Source organism: Vicia villosa, linkage group LG2 (assembly GCF_029867415.1).
Source record: "Vicia villosa cultivar HV-30 ecotype Madison, WI linkage group LG2, Vvil1.0, whole genome shotgun sequence".
Taxonomy (NCBI): Eukaryota; Viridiplantae; Streptophyta; class Magnoliopsida; order Fabales; family Fabaceae; genus Vicia; species Vicia villosa.
In genome coordinates, this window is record NC_081181.1 from 175015538 (window position 1) to 175031607 (window position 16070).

General features: G+C 31.3%; 1 long non-coding RNA gene across 2 annotated transcripts; it reads right to left on the reverse strand.

The window, feature by feature from the left end:
* Positions 1–12462: 12462 nt before the first annotated feature.
* LOC131653036 (uncharacterized) lies at positions 12463–14947 on the reverse strand. Of its 2 annotated transcripts, none has more exons than XR_009298937.1 (3): positions 14405–14947; positions 14188–14292; positions 12463–14071 (listed from the first exon to the last, which is right to left on the reverse strand). It is a non-coding gene; the product is annotated as an uncharacterized LOC131653036 (long non-coding RNA). The 2 variants fall into 2 exon arrangements; XR_009298936.1 differs by having other exon boundaries at positions 12466–12897; positions 13892–14292.
* Between the last annotated feature and the right edge of the window lie 1123 nt (positions 14948–16070).

Genomic DNA, 16070 nt, shown 5'->3' on the forward strand with positions numbered 1-16070 from the left:
TGGTAATGGCAACACAAATACATGGTACACACAGGTTCAAAGGTCCAGCGTCACGAGCATGAGGTCAGAGAACCAAAAATGGGATAGTTCTAGTTAATCACCTGCACAACATGTTCTACTGATACGTCAGAGTCTACATTTTTCTTTCGGATATTACCGGCTTTCCACAATTAAACTCATGAGCCAGTAATATTCTCAAGAAAAACTCGTCTGAGTGTGGTTCTCCGCATGACAACTAATCCAAGTCTTCACCTGAATAGTTTCTGCACCACAACCTAATAAGGCCAGGATGGGTTGGGGTTCTACGGTCTCTCAGCTTCTACAGTTCAATGAAAGCAATAATGTCTTCGCAATTAACTCACTAAACATATATTACAAACAAGGAACCTCCACTGAGCGGAAGGATTCTCACGTGCGCCTGCACATGACTATACCCTCCACCTAATTTCTTATGTGTACTTAATCCGGGTTAGGATTTGTCCATAATGTATCACTTGTAACAGAATCCACACAAGTAACAGAACCAAAGAACCAAACAAGAACATAATAAAAATAAAACAAATAGAAATAACCCTTTCTTTGGAAACAATAAAAAGATGGTCCCCAGTGAAGTCGCCATTTTTCTGTCGCGGGGAAAAATCGTTGTCTTTTTTTTGGGATGAGACACCTGATGCCTTCTTTGGGCTCGAGTGCTCAAAAAATGATTTTTCTTTTGTACGGACCAAACTTTTTATTGTTTCCAAAAGAGGAAAAGGAAAAAAGTTGCAATAACCTTAAAAGTGGGGGAGAGATCTTGGGTAAGAGGGTTGGTTATACGAAGGGAAGGTATTAGCACCCAACGTATCTATAGTACTCTATAGGTTTCTTTGTTTTATTTATTCCATTCTTGTTATGGTGGAGGTTCTTGTGAAATAGGTGGGACCTAAGGTGTTTGTTTGATTATGCTCGCAAAGATCATCGCGATCCTCTGCATACATATCCCTTAGAGGGAATCAGAGCATCTGTAGCTCGGGTCTACGGGTGCTAAGGTTTAAATGGTTTTTTTTGTTTTATTTTGCTCGCCAAGGATCGACCTTGTGCCTACGTATTCTCAAAGGGATGTTGAGAAAGTCAGAGCAATCGTAGTTCCCACTTATGCTAGTGGAAGCAAAGGAAAATAGACAAATGTCGTCTAAATGCTAGATGTATCTAATCTATATCATCACATACATCTGTTTGATTTTTGTTTGAAAATCTTTTCATTATAAGCCCGGGGCCATGCCACTTAGGGTGCTTAGAATGATAAAGATGTTTTTGTTTAACCAGCCTTGTGGCAAAAGTTTCAATGAAGTCAGCCTTGTGACAAAAACTTTGATTAATCAGCCAGCCTTGTGGCAAAAGTTTCAATGAAGTCAGCCTTGTGACAAAAACTTTGATTAATCATCCAGTACGGTGGTAAAACAGTTTGATTGATTAGCCAGCCTTGTGGCAAAAAGAAAGTTGGATTGATTAGCCAGCCTTGTGGCAAAAAAGTTTGATTGATTGATTGATTGTTTGTGATGATATAAAAGAGATACTCCTAGTATAGAGATGAAAAATGTCTAATCTCCTAGGGTATTTTGATTTGGATATTGGGGGATGCTTATAAGAAGCCCGTGGGTCCTTGTACGAAGCCCAAGAGGAGGCTATCCGAGGGTCCTTGCATTGTAAGCCCAAGAGGAGGCTATGGGAGGGACAATCCAGGGTCCTTGCATTGTAAGCCCAAGAGGAGGCTATGGGAGGGTCACTCGTTTGTACAAAGCCCAAGGGGAGGCATGGTATAGTTGGTTTGAGCTCTTAGAGCGATTTCACCGAGAAACCATACTCTATGTCCTAACCTAAACTAGGGAGATTCTTTGCACGAAGCCCAATAGGAGGCTATGGGGAACCTAGTGTTGTACTAAGTTGAACAAGCACACATATCACATATATGAACAAACATGAACAAGTATTAACAAACATGAACAGGTATGAACAATTATATATATATGACAAAGTGTGTGTATATAATGGAGTTTATGAAGGAAATATACCTGTAAGCATGATCCATTTGTATACACGGGGGCTCGGGACTCACACTCGGGGAGAGGTCCGCTTGAGTTTATTCACAGCTATGTAAACAGGTATTTACAAAAAGGCTTGGGACTTATACCTACATGGAGGCCCATGGTATATTTTTGGGAAGATTTAAAGTAAACCTTCATTTTTGGTTTGTTATTCAAAGTTAAAAAACACATTGATTGAGATATGTACAAAACGGTGTGTACAATGAAATACCTAATTTCATGTACATGAATGGGTATGTACAAAAGGGCTTGGGACTTATACCTACGTGGAGGCCCGTGTTTTATTTACAAAACATGGTTGATTGTTTATTTACAGGACGCGAGGTTTCGCTTTTGTAAAACTGTTTGAAAGTTTGTTTTGAAAGTTTATTCTGTTTGAAGAAAAACTGTACAAAAAAGAAAAGAAATGGGACTTACACTCTCTAATATTCGAGAGGCCCCTGTTTTATTTTCATAAAACAGGGTGGATGGTTTTGAAAAAAAGATGTGAGATTTATTGTTTTGAAAAAACAGTTTGAAAAGTATTGTTTTGAAAAAGTTTTCTGTACAAAGAAAAACTGTAAAAGAGTGGGTCTTATACTCTCTAATATTCGAGAGGCCCCCACATCGTTTTGAAAATCAATTGATCAATTAAAAAGATTTAATCAATAGTTTCAAAAAGAAATGGTTTATTGTTTTGAAAAGAATCGCGATCGCTCGCTTTAAAACGATTTGAATTTGACAAAAGTCAACTTAATTAAGTTTAAAACAAGTTTTAATGCTTAATTAAGACCTAAGTGATTAGGGTTTGTTCACAAAAATATTTACAAGTGATTAGGTTTGAAAAAATCAAATAAAACAATATTTAAAGTATTTGAAAATACCTAAAAACATGTCATTTTAAACCTAATTAAAAGTATATTAAATAAATCTTTTTTTGTGATTTTTTTTTGATATTGTCAAAATATGTATATTAAATAAGAAGTGTGCAAAAAATGAAGAAAAAATAAGTTGATTTGATTGGTTAAATTAATTGATGAAGTTGTGAAGAAATTGAAAGAAAAAAGTGTCAAAAAATTGGTTTTGTCTTCCAAAGGGCTTGAACCCACGCCATCTCTCTCACATGCCAAAACCTGGACCAACTGAGCCACGCTTGTGGCTTGTTAAACATACGCGTTCAATAAAATATATTTTGAAATTGATATTTGAAATTTCTGAACCAAAAAACGCGCCAAGAACACAATCCCAACTGAAATTTGAAAATCTTTAAAACTGTGTTGTTTTGATCAAGTGAATAGCCTATCTTGCTCGATTTTGGACGAGGAACATGATGGTACCATTTAATTCCATTTATTTTCACTCTAAGATCATTAATTTTCTGATGAACACGAAGAACCCTAATTTTGAGTTTCAATCTGAAATCGTGTGTGTGCATGATAAGTTGCAATTGATTGAGGGTTAATGATCCATACATATGCAGAAACAAGATGGCATGGCAGTTTTTCATTTACGATGCATGTATGATAGAGTTTGAAGTTCATGAGCACTTACCTCAAAAACGGCCAAACTGGAAATTGAAATCGTGCCTGGAGGTGTTACAGATGCTTTGTATCAATCTGGATAGCTTCAATGGACCTTATGTGATGTGTTTGAATGCCTGGAATGAACTGGAAACCTCTTGATCACCTTGTGGTACCCGAACTGCAGTTTAGCTCAAGTGAGGATCAAGCTAGTTGATTTTGATGTTTCAGATCATGTATGATGGTTGGAACAGTTCATGTGAAGTATATGGAGTGTGTTTAGATGATTAACTTGGACAGATATGGCCTGGTATGAGAATTGATATGTTAAGGCTCATTTTATGCAAATATGGTGGTTGAAGAGTAATTCTGAGATTTAGGGTGATTTGGGGTGTATGGATGGATCAAACACATCCCATATGATGTTTGTGGTTTGTGGGAAGCATCACTTTGGTCAGAACTTGCAAGAGATGGAGGTTGAGTTTTCTACCTCACTTTGAAACACATGACTTGTAATTCAAGAAAGAAGAGAGAAAACCTATAATTGTGAGGTTTTGGTGTGATTTGCAATGAAGTTTGGACCTCTATTTATAGGCCAAGGTTTCTGAATACAAAGCTTTGCAAGTTGATCAAGAATTGGTGATTTGGCATTTGAAGATAAAATGGAATCTTTACATTTAATGCACATGGTTAAAAGTTACTAAACCATGGTTAAATCCCAAGCTTCCTATCCTCTTCCATTCTGATCTCATATCAGAAAATATCTCTTCAATTATTGCCTCTTTGCATCATTGCTTGGATTATAGGTCATGTAGTCTTGAAACTTAGTGAAAAATGGTGAAAATTCAAGTGAAAATGATCACTAAATGCATAATTCAAAACCATACCTACACTCCATATTTTTTCATGCTCTTTGACATTTTGGAAAGCTCATATTACACACTTCAAAAGCCTAGTTGAAAGTTTCTTCAAGTCTCTTAAGGAAATGGGTGAAAAAGTTCCATGAACTTTGAAGAAAATGAAGTTTTAAGTGAAGTTTTCAAAAAGTACCAACTTTGAAGCTCCATATCTCTTAAATGGTTGATCTTATGGAAAAAATTTATATGTGTCAAAGTTGTTTATTGGATCAAAATCTACAACTTTCATGTTGGAAGTTTTTTTCAGTTTGTAGGTGAAATTTTGAGTTATTCCCCTCCAAAGTTTGGAAAAAACCATGAAAAAACTTAGAAAAATTTTCTAAGTATGAAAGTCAAACTTTTGACTTTTTGATTCTTGATTGATTTTCTTGATTTTTCTTGATCAAATGACTTCATACTTCATATATTGATGATTTTCAACTTCAAAAGTCATGGTTGACCAAAATTCCCCAAAAGTCAATGGTGATCTTGTACAGTTGACTTTTTCAAACGAATCGCGTTTCTGGAGATTTCAAATGAAACAGGCTATCCTCACCATATGAATGGTATGAATGGATCATATTGAGGCTTTAGAGGATATTGAGCCATGGTTTGAGTTGTGGCACCATGTCCTGATTAAAAAGTCAGTTGCTCAGTGAATTAGGTCAAAAACCCTAATTGTCGACCTGATGAAATTGATGCCTGTAGGTCTTGAATTGAGATGTAATTTCCATTGCATATTGTCATAGGGATTATTTGAGGATGATTGAAACCTTTGATTGACTTCCTGGGGGTTTTTAGGGTTTCCCAAATGTGATCCCTGATTTCAGTCCCTGATAGTTCAAAAATCCTGATCTGAGGATTTGTCTGATCAATCTTTGTGTAGGAGATGTTCTGAGCCAATGGATTAGGTCAAAATGATGTACTTGGGGTTTTGAGGTCATGTCCCAAGTCATTAGGTCAAATCCTGAGCAAAAGTCAGGAGTATGTTGTCTTCAGTCAAAACCCTAATTCAGTCGATTCAAAGTCTTTGAGCTTGTTGAAATGAATCTCTGAGGACCAAATGTTGATTGTTGATGAAGATAGTTCTTTTGAGATGAAGGGAGAACAAAACCCTAATTGATTGTTACTTGTACTGATGAGTGGTTTCCTGATTAAACCCTGCTAAGCACAAGTAGCAAACACAAGCTATGCAATTTGTTAGAGATGCAAATGATGCATATGCAAATGGTATGAGGTGGTATCTTAGGTCAAAAATTGGGGTATGACAGATCATCTTACTCGACTTGTCATCAAGTTTCCTTCTCAATTGATCTGGCACATGTCTATGTGTTATAAATTCCAATACATTCAAATAACTCAAGCTAGATTTGACACCAGACCAACATTCTTCTAGCGTAATTCCTTTTAGCTTCTTCGTCCGACATATGTTCAATATGTATGTCATAGTCGACACAGTTTCACCCCAATTTTGTTTAGGTAAATGCTCGCCTTTCAACAATATTTTCACCATATTCATGATGGTTTGATTCTTCCTTTGTGCAGTTCCATTCATCTGTGGAGTATAGGGTGGCACCACCTCATGCACAATCTCTTCCTTTTCACATAATGTGTCGAACTCTTTTGACACATATTCGTCACCACAATCAGTTCTCATAATATTAAGCTTTTGCTCACTTTGCCTTTCAACCATAGATTTAAACTTGGCAAATACCTCGATCACTTCATTTTTCTTCTTGATCATATAAGTCTACCGTTTTCGACTGAAGTCATCTATGAATATAACAAAGTATTTGTACCTCCATTCGAATCCACCTATATTGGACCATATATATATATATATATATATATATATATATATATATATATATATATATATATATATATATATATATATATATATATATATATATATATATATATATATATATATATATATATATATATATTAAAGTATATGACTTTAGGGATTGCCAACGACTTGCTTCTCGCATCCTTGCTGAAGTGTTTCTTGTGTTACTTCGCCTGCACACATTCCTCACACACTTCTCTTGGAATTTCGATTTCTAGTAATCCTGAAACCATATTTATTCTTTTCAACTCTCTGATGTCATTGAAGTTGAGATGGCCTGGTCGATATTTCCATATCCATTCATCTCTACTAGCTGCAGTTGCAAGGCACTTGTGCTCCATCATATTAAGTTCAATCTTGAAGGTTCTATTCTGAGACATCGGAGCCTTTAAGATTAACTTTCCACTTAATTCGACAGCTCTTGTGATCTTGTCTTTGATCGACCCCTTGTAGTTATCTTTAACCAACTAACTTATGCTGAGAAATTTGTTCTTCATGCTTGGTATATACAACACATTGGAGATTACTGACCTTTTGCCATCTTTCCTCTTAATCAGAACATCACCAATACCTCCAGTTTCTAGAGTATTGTAATTTGCAAATTTCACAATGTTCTTCAGAGAGGGCTTTATATTGACAATCAAATCTTTCCTTCAGACATGTGTGATGAGCATCCTGCGTCCAAGTACCATTGGTCCTTAAATCTTTCTTCATCTCTTATTGTGACCTTCACCATCATCTCTTCTTCTTCTTCATGTTTTGCAAATTTGCATCACTTTCTTAATTCTTTCATTTTTCTGGACAATCACTAGAGTAGTGACCATACTTTGACAATTGAAATAGTGAATGTGACTTTAATCAGGCTTTCGACCATCACCTCTTCTTCTACCTGCAGCACCACCTTTTTGGTTTCTTTGGTATGAGGGATTTCTCAGATTCAACTAGTTTCCTTCTAGTTGGTTTTGATCATTCGAATTATTGTAGCCTCTTCAACCTTTGTTTCCATTCCAACTTCATTTTCCTTTCTTTTGCTAACTGAGCCTGCAAAGCCACATCACTCTTCGATTTTCATGTAGCTTTTTCAGTCATTCTTTGTTCATGAGATTCAAGCGTCCCTTGAAGCTCTTCCTTTGTGAATGCTGAAAAATATTTCGAATCTTCTATGGCAACCACCATGTGGTCGAACTTTGTAGCCATTGACCTCAAGATCTTTGCAACAACTGATCTTGATGTCAACATTTCTCCACATACCTTGATTTGATTCACCAATTTCGTAACTCTAGTGAAGAAATCATTTATACTTTCACTTTCTTCCATTTGAAGCAATTCATACGTTCTTTTGTGAGTTTATAACCTCACCTCTTTCACCTTTTCTGCATCTCCAAACGACTTTTCCATAATTTCTCATGCTTCTTTTGCAGATTCTACATCACTTACTTTTTCAAAATTATATAGACTCACACATTGATGAATTATAAAGAGAGCTCTATAATTCTTCTTCTTATTTAATTTTTTGTGTGCAGCCTTTTCTTCATCTGCGTTTTCTACAAGCGGGGCTACCTCTTCTTTCACAAGAACCCAAAGATCTTAATAACAGAAAACAACCTTCATGATCTGTTTGCACCAATTCTCATAGTTGTCTACTTTCAGAATCGGAAGACTTGCTGGAAAGTGTCAGTTTAGATGATTCATCGCCATCGTGGTTTTCTTCCAATAATCGCTCAACTAGTGCTCTAGATACCAAATGTAAGAATTAAACTCAAACCTCTGAGTAATTCTTTATCTCTACACAATGACAATGAAAGAAGAAAGAAAGAAAATTTATGGAGAAAGGTGAAATAGGGTTTAAACAAAATTAAAAGAAGGAAGATGAGTATTTTTTGCAGAGTTTCTCTCTGTCCATAAACTGTGAAAAATTCTTATTCAATTTGCAATTGTAAAATTATGTAAATACTTGTGTTTATAATATAGTGGTTACTCCCTACTTATAGTTTTAGGTTGCTTTCTCCTTAAGCCAAAGCCCAAAACTATAAAATCCCAAAATATCTATTTTGGTCTATGTCAAAATCCTGTGTGAAGTAACCTGCTTCGACACTTCGACATCTAATATAACTCGACTCATATTAAACTATTTCGACAGATACATGATTTTGACACAAAGAATTATATTCTTAACAAATACTACCTCCGTTCCTTTTTATAAGAGACAACTTACTTTTTAGGTTCATTGCATAATCAATGTACCTAGTCATTAAACAGACCAAATACATTGGTTATTCAATGAATCTAAAAATTGATTTGTCTCTTATAAACAGGAACAGAGGTAGTAATACATTTTCGAACAAGTTTTTATATTTATATTGGTAGGATATTTGACCAATGTGAAAATAACACGCAGTTGTATTTTTGAACCATGAGCATTAGCTATTCTCTTAGTTGAAATTTGAACCGATATGAAAATTTATGGCCATCCCCTAAGTTACTTGTGCACCGATAGCAAATAGTTTGGTTTTATGGGCCTTACCATTCCCCTCTAAAGTTTTTTATTTAAAAAATTGACTTTATCCATTCCCTCTAACACTACAACAAAAGTTGTCTATAGCCATGTGATTTAGTGACGTGAAATTTATGTTACTAAAAGGATGGTTGCAACGGGAAAATTACGATACTAAATATTTTAAATAATAAACGTCATGTTTTCACATGGGGAAATGTAAAATTTTCAAAAAGTTTGTTGTGATATGTATTTTACGTCGCTAACCAAAATTCAAAAATTTTAAAAAAATTGAGTGGGAAATGTTGAGCGGTTGAATTTATTTGGCTAACAACTTTATTAGTTTGTGGTGTGATTTTCACGTCGCTGATATTTGTGTCATAATTTTCATGTGACAAGTGTGTGGCGTGAATTTTAGGTGGCAACCCTCCTTTTTAACCACGTGAATCACTAAATCAAATCTCACTTTTTATCATATCTTCCCACACGTTATCAAGTCTCGCTTTTTATTTTCTCGCTTTTTAGAAAATAGTAGAGATTAAAATTTCATACATAAAATTTTATAGGAACTAAAATATGTTATTTTAAAATAGAAATTACAAACAAATTTTAAAATATTTATAAATATCAAAAACGTATTTAATCATTTTTTTTAATACTCTATCAGAAATGTTTCTATTGACAAATCACCATCTTACTTATAGTGAAACTAAAATTTTAAAACAATTGTGAATTTTTCTTTGAAATTTTTTTTCTTAAAAAAAAGTATAAATCAACATGTTAAGAGAACAACGAAAAAATTACTAGGATTTAAATATTAGCTGATCAATTATGACTTTGATGGTTTTTTTTTTCAATATTGTTTTTTATTGGCTAAATTATGAAATTGTGATTCCTAAAGTAAGGTGTGACTATGGAGCCATCTTATAATTAAGTCTCTTCATTCAATGTTTAGCCATCATATAAAGAGAAATGGAGATGTCAATTTCAATGTTTGGTCATCATATATAAATAGAAATGAAGATGTTAATTTCAAATATTATTATAAGGGTCATTTCATCGAGTCTTTTTTAGAGATACTGTTTAAGAATTTTTAATATAAAAATGATTCTTTCAAGAAAAAATTATTTTTATTTTTAATGCATTGAATATAAATATTTTAAAAAAAAATATCTTTTTATTCTTTAAAACAATCAATTATTTTTATTTTTAAATATAAGTATTTTAAAACAAAACATATATATATATATATATATATATATATATATATATATATATATATCTATATCTATATATATATATATATATATATATATATATATATATATATATATATATATATATATATATATATATATATATATATATATATATATATATATATATATATATATATATATATAAAATAAAGCAACTTTAAATTTCAATGTATATATAATATAGACAAGGTCTAAAAGTTTTTTTTTTTTTTGTGATGAGTCTAAAAGTATCTTATTACTTTCAATAAATCTTAAGAAAATATTACATCATTATTTTAGTATTATACATTAAGTTTTTATTAGAAATAATTAGAATTTATCTTAAGTTCATTTTTGAGAGATATATATATATGGACCAATGATATTTAGTATCTAATTTTTCAATGTATTATCAAAATAATACTTGAAGAAAAAATAATGACTTTAATTATAATAAGATATTGCAATTATATATGCGTTACAAATGATATTAGAAAATTTGCTTTTAGTGACTGAATTAGAGACCGAAAAAGTTTAAAAATCGGTCACTAAAACGTTTAGAGACCGATTTAGCGACCATTATTTTTGGTTGAAAAAGTGCTTGTGACCTCCGTGTATTTTAATAACAATTGGCCACTACACCACTTAACAACTATTGTTATATTTTATATTTAACCATATTTACATATAGTTTTTGATAAATATATTATATGTTAAAACAATAAAAATATAAAAATTTTAGTAAAAATTTAAATTTGAAAGAGAATTAAAATCTTTTAAAAAATGGAAAGGAAATAGTAAAATAATAAAGAGGATTAAAAATAGAAAAAGAAAATAAAAAATATTAGTGACCGAAATTTCGGTCTCTAATTTATATATAAAAATTAAATTGTATATAAAAATATTTTTTGTGACCGATTTAGTGACCATTTAAAATTGGCTCATGAATATTAAATTTTGGTGGCTAATTCGGTCACTATAGTGACCAAAATTTCGGTCATAAAATATTGGTCTCTAAATCGGTGGCTGATTTATTTTAGTGACCGATTTAGTGACCTCTTAAAATTTGCTCATGAATATAAAATTTTGGTGGCTAATTCAGTCACTACAGTGACCAAAATTTTTCGGTCACTAAAAACGAATTTTTTAGTAGTTGATTTTTTATTTTTTATTAATATAATTTTATATTTAATTCTTTCTTATAAAATATATCATTTGATTAGATGAAGATGCAAATAAATATTATGAAAATTATTGGGGAAGCCATTGTCAAACACAACCTGAGATAACATGTAAAGTTTCTCAAAGTTTGTTATGGAAAAAGGACAAATGAATTTGATCACATACACAATAATTAATTAAACAATGACTACACGTGTATTGATTTCACTTACTTTGCAAATAGCTTACAAACAAAAATAATGAAATAATAACTGTTATATCATACCTCCTTCGTTAAAAAATGACTCATTTTATTAAAGCACGACAGCTAAGAAAAATACTTATGATATTAAATTTACTTACAACAGATATTATTTTATAAATTTATCATTAAATAGAAATAATTACTTAATGATTTAATAAATTATGTTAAAGGAAATTTTAAAGTAACATAATTTTTTAGACAAAAAAAAAAAAGTAACATTAAGAGAGTCTAAAGTTACCAATAAATATTTTGTCTATTTCTAGATAAATATTACAAATATCATTTAAAAATTCACAACTTAACTTTTAAGGTTTTGGAGTCAACTTAAAATAAAATATTCAATACAATAATATTGGCACATAATTACTAATGTTTTTAAGAGAATATATATATATATATATATATATATATATATATATATATATATATATATATAAAGTAAGAGCATTTTATAATAAGAGATGAGAGAAACAAATATCAATCATTGAATTTATCAAGAGCGTGAAATTAATAGTCACATTAATATATTAACATTCTTTCTCTTGATAAATTTAATTGTTTATATTTATTTATTTCGTCTCTTATTATAAAATGCTCTCATATATATATATATATATATATATATATATTACTCTGCACCATATTGCTCTAATACAAAAAGAGGATTTAACACCAATTTTTTAGATATTTAACACCAGTTTTTTGCCGGTGTTATAGCTACCGGTATTGTAAGTATGACATTTCACACCTGTTTTAAAACCGGTATAAAAAATTCATTTGACACCTTTTATTACTACATAGGGTCATTGAATGTTGATATTTAATACCAGGTGTCGAGTGAAAAAGGGTGTTAAATGTCACCATCTAACACCTGTTATAGGTAGAAATCTAAAGTTGAATGACAATAGTTAACATTAAAGTTTATTAATAATATATGATCTTAAATCTTTTTTTATATTTATTTATGCTCTTTTTTCTCACAAAATGTCAATTTAGATCGTAATTGACACCAAATATCCTAAAATTTACATTTTAAACAATAAAACAAATGCAAGTTTATAATAAAAGAAGCTTATAATTAAGTGTACTACATCCAAGTACAAGATGTGGAAGTATGAAACATTACAAACAAAAGTTAACCAAGGTATTGCCAACAAAAATCAAATTACAACTATAATAATTGTTCCTAAATAAGACTTCTTTCCTCACAGTACTAAATCATGGAACCATTTGAAGACGTCATGGTCATGTTTTCTCCAATAATAAATCACTATTACTCTTGTATTAAGCTTAACATCCAAAACTTGCAGAATTTTAAAGGATCCTCTAAGTGTTCATCTTAGCACCATACAAGACATTTTGGCAAGGCAAAGACAAAAACATCTTTCCTCTTCCAAACACGAGTTCACTGCATGAAGACAAGCAAAGGAAATTAACATGTTCATGGTAGACTTACTACCACACAGTATTAAAGGCATAAGTGTTAAATTGATTTTGTAACTAAACATAATGTCGAAGTGAGATTAGATTACTCAATAGGGAACTCTAAATAGTTTGAGCATAAAAAATGGACTCATTATTAAGGATAAAAAAAAGCACACATAACATGATAGTCAATAAAGGATTGAAATCAAACATCTTCTCTCTAATTTGGTGGGAATAGTTTACATATAGATTGAAGTTTGAACCTTCCTTAGCAGGATTTCTGTTCCACTAACCTGTGGTTCACATAAAAAGTGTGAGAAATTGATTTTAGCTATAGTAGAACAAATGTTATTAGCATTAACACATGTAGTCACTTATCTAAGTAAATTTTCAAGTAGGCCTTTATTTCAAAACCATTTACAAACCCTGCATATGAGAAACTACTAGTTGTGAGAGAAAATGGAACACCCAAAAGAACCTACAAGTCAAAACCTACTAGATTAGGAGACTTTATCGATCTCTTATACATGGACTCGGTTAACACTAGTTGTAGTGGAAATTGGAACTCATAGAAACATTCAAGAGCTTTTATGCATGCACTACAAATGAATCAAAAGAATTGTTTAAGAGCTTTTTTTAAGCATTTATGTAGAATTTTCTTAGAATTAAAAGTACATGATAACCAACCAGTTGATAGTTTTGTTCCTGTGCTGCTGCAACCAGTGAACTAGCATCCTGTCATAGTCAATTTTCAAACAAATCTCTTTCCATAATAACAAAAATAGAAGCCTCCAAATCAAAATAATTCATGAATACATAAATAGAAAACATAAGAAAAACAATTATCCAAATTTCATTTTACAAAGGCAAACACAAAATCAATAATATATATTTTCATTTATTAGAAAATCATGGCACATTATGTATGTCTATGAATAAATAAAAGTGATTGTATTCTTAAAGAGGATAATACTTACATTTTTCTCCAGGCCACTTTGAATTGTGTCACCATATTTTTCTTGGATTACCTCTCATGTGTTTACTTTGGTGTGAAACAAGGTAATATCTTATATGAATATTGTCATTGGATGGTTGTTGTCTTGTAAAATTGGTGCACAGGACTTATTTCCCCCATTGAAATGATCAATTTTATATTACTTTAACAGAGGCAAACAAAGCCAACATAAGACCATCAAAATATTATACTATCTAATGATGACATCTTAAAAATCAATAACACAAAAAATGTAACAAATCTACGATAACTATTTACCAATAACATGAAACCAAATACTTAATTGCCCCCAATCAAAACCTTGTTAATCTCCTTTTGAAATCACATAGGTAACTACCAACCTCCTCATGGAAGCATTAGCAACTGCATAATATTACTTACCACTGTTAAATTATAAAAAACATAATAAAATCATGATAAAAAGTGTAAATCCTTATGATAGTTAAATGAAAAATCATGTTAATTAAATACTCACCAGGATTGATTAAAGTGGGATTTTTCTTCTTGTTTTGCTTCATATTGACATGAGAACATCTGCAGGTTTAAGAAAGAAAGAAAAAAAGAAGAAAAAAACTTTAAATAATAAGTAAATGCTCATACCACGTTATGAGAAAGGGATTGATGATTACGAGAGCGGAAAAATTGAAAGCTTGTTTCGAGAGAGTTACTGAGAGAGATTTTGAACAAGATTGACATTATTTAGATATTTCCATTGAGAGATATTGAATTGTAAATCTTCAATCAATAGCGATTGAAGCAATCCTAAACACCTTCAATTTGGGGTTTTTAGGGTTTGATTGATGATTCTATTTACTGATTAAGAGAGGAACCAAGAGGAATCGAGAGAGGGTTGAGAGACTTGAGGGTTTCGAACATCGAACACTATGAGTGAGAGAGTTAAGCGGAGACACACAAGTTTGAGGAAGCGTGACGATTCATGTTAGAAGAGGGATACTCTTCATGTTTTCGTGTTTTTATTTCTGATTACCGGAAAAGGAGCAGAAGTTCGAGCGAGAGAAAAAAATATATATCACATCTAATATTCTTAAAATCACATATTAATTTATATTTTTAAACTTGTCATTACTTTAATAATTAAATATACACCATTTTTTCTTAAAATCAGGTATGAATTTATATTTATAAATTTGTCACTACTTTATTTTATACCTGATTTTCTTAAAACTAAGTATTATTTATTGAAATATTTCATTTATTTTAGATTTTACACTTTTTTCTAATAAAAGAGGTATGATATTAATAATTCTAATGTCATTTGTGCACTAGATTTGACATGAGATACTGAATACACACTTCCTCTACACCACACTGACACATTTAACGGTTGTTATCCAAAGCCACCTCAACATTTTTTTTAAATGAGATTAAATAGAGAAAAATAAAATTGATACAAAAGATAGGAGACTAGTCCAAGACCCTTTCAATCAAAAAATAAATATGATAAAAAGCAAATTTAGTCTATTTTTCACAAAATTTTCTCTCAAATAGAGGTAAAACGAATCAAATTTGTAATAGCAAAACCTAGGTTAGGAAGAGAATCCGATGGAGGCATAAAACAATTTTATGATGAGACCTTTTAAAATAAATTAAAAATGAAAATTGTTATATCATTAATTTGAGGGTCAACATGAGAGAATATTTTTATATTTGAGTCTTTTTTTTATGAGCAACACATCTTGTGAATGGGTTCTTTCACTTCAACGTAGGATCCATATTTGTTTTTCAACACTTCCAATTCACACTTGTTTTTCTCAACATTCTCCTTCAAGTACGAGTCTATCAACAATGCTACCCCTCAAGCAAAAGCCCTTTTAATTTATTCACATACAGCTATATTGTTGTATTGTTGTATTGCTGTTGACACTCTTTCAAAAGAGACATGCCTCCTACCCACAAGCATGTGGGGAGAACTTTCTATACAAGTGAGTCGGTCTTTCACTCAAATCAAAGGCTCATGACACCACTTTAGATCATCAATTGATGAATTAACATGAGGAGACCTTTTTACATTGGTATCTTTCTTTATGAGCAATACATATTGCGAGAGATACACCACGTATTCATTCAAATCCTTAAATTAATAGGTGTATGAGTTCTCTCACTTATAAATACTTAAATCT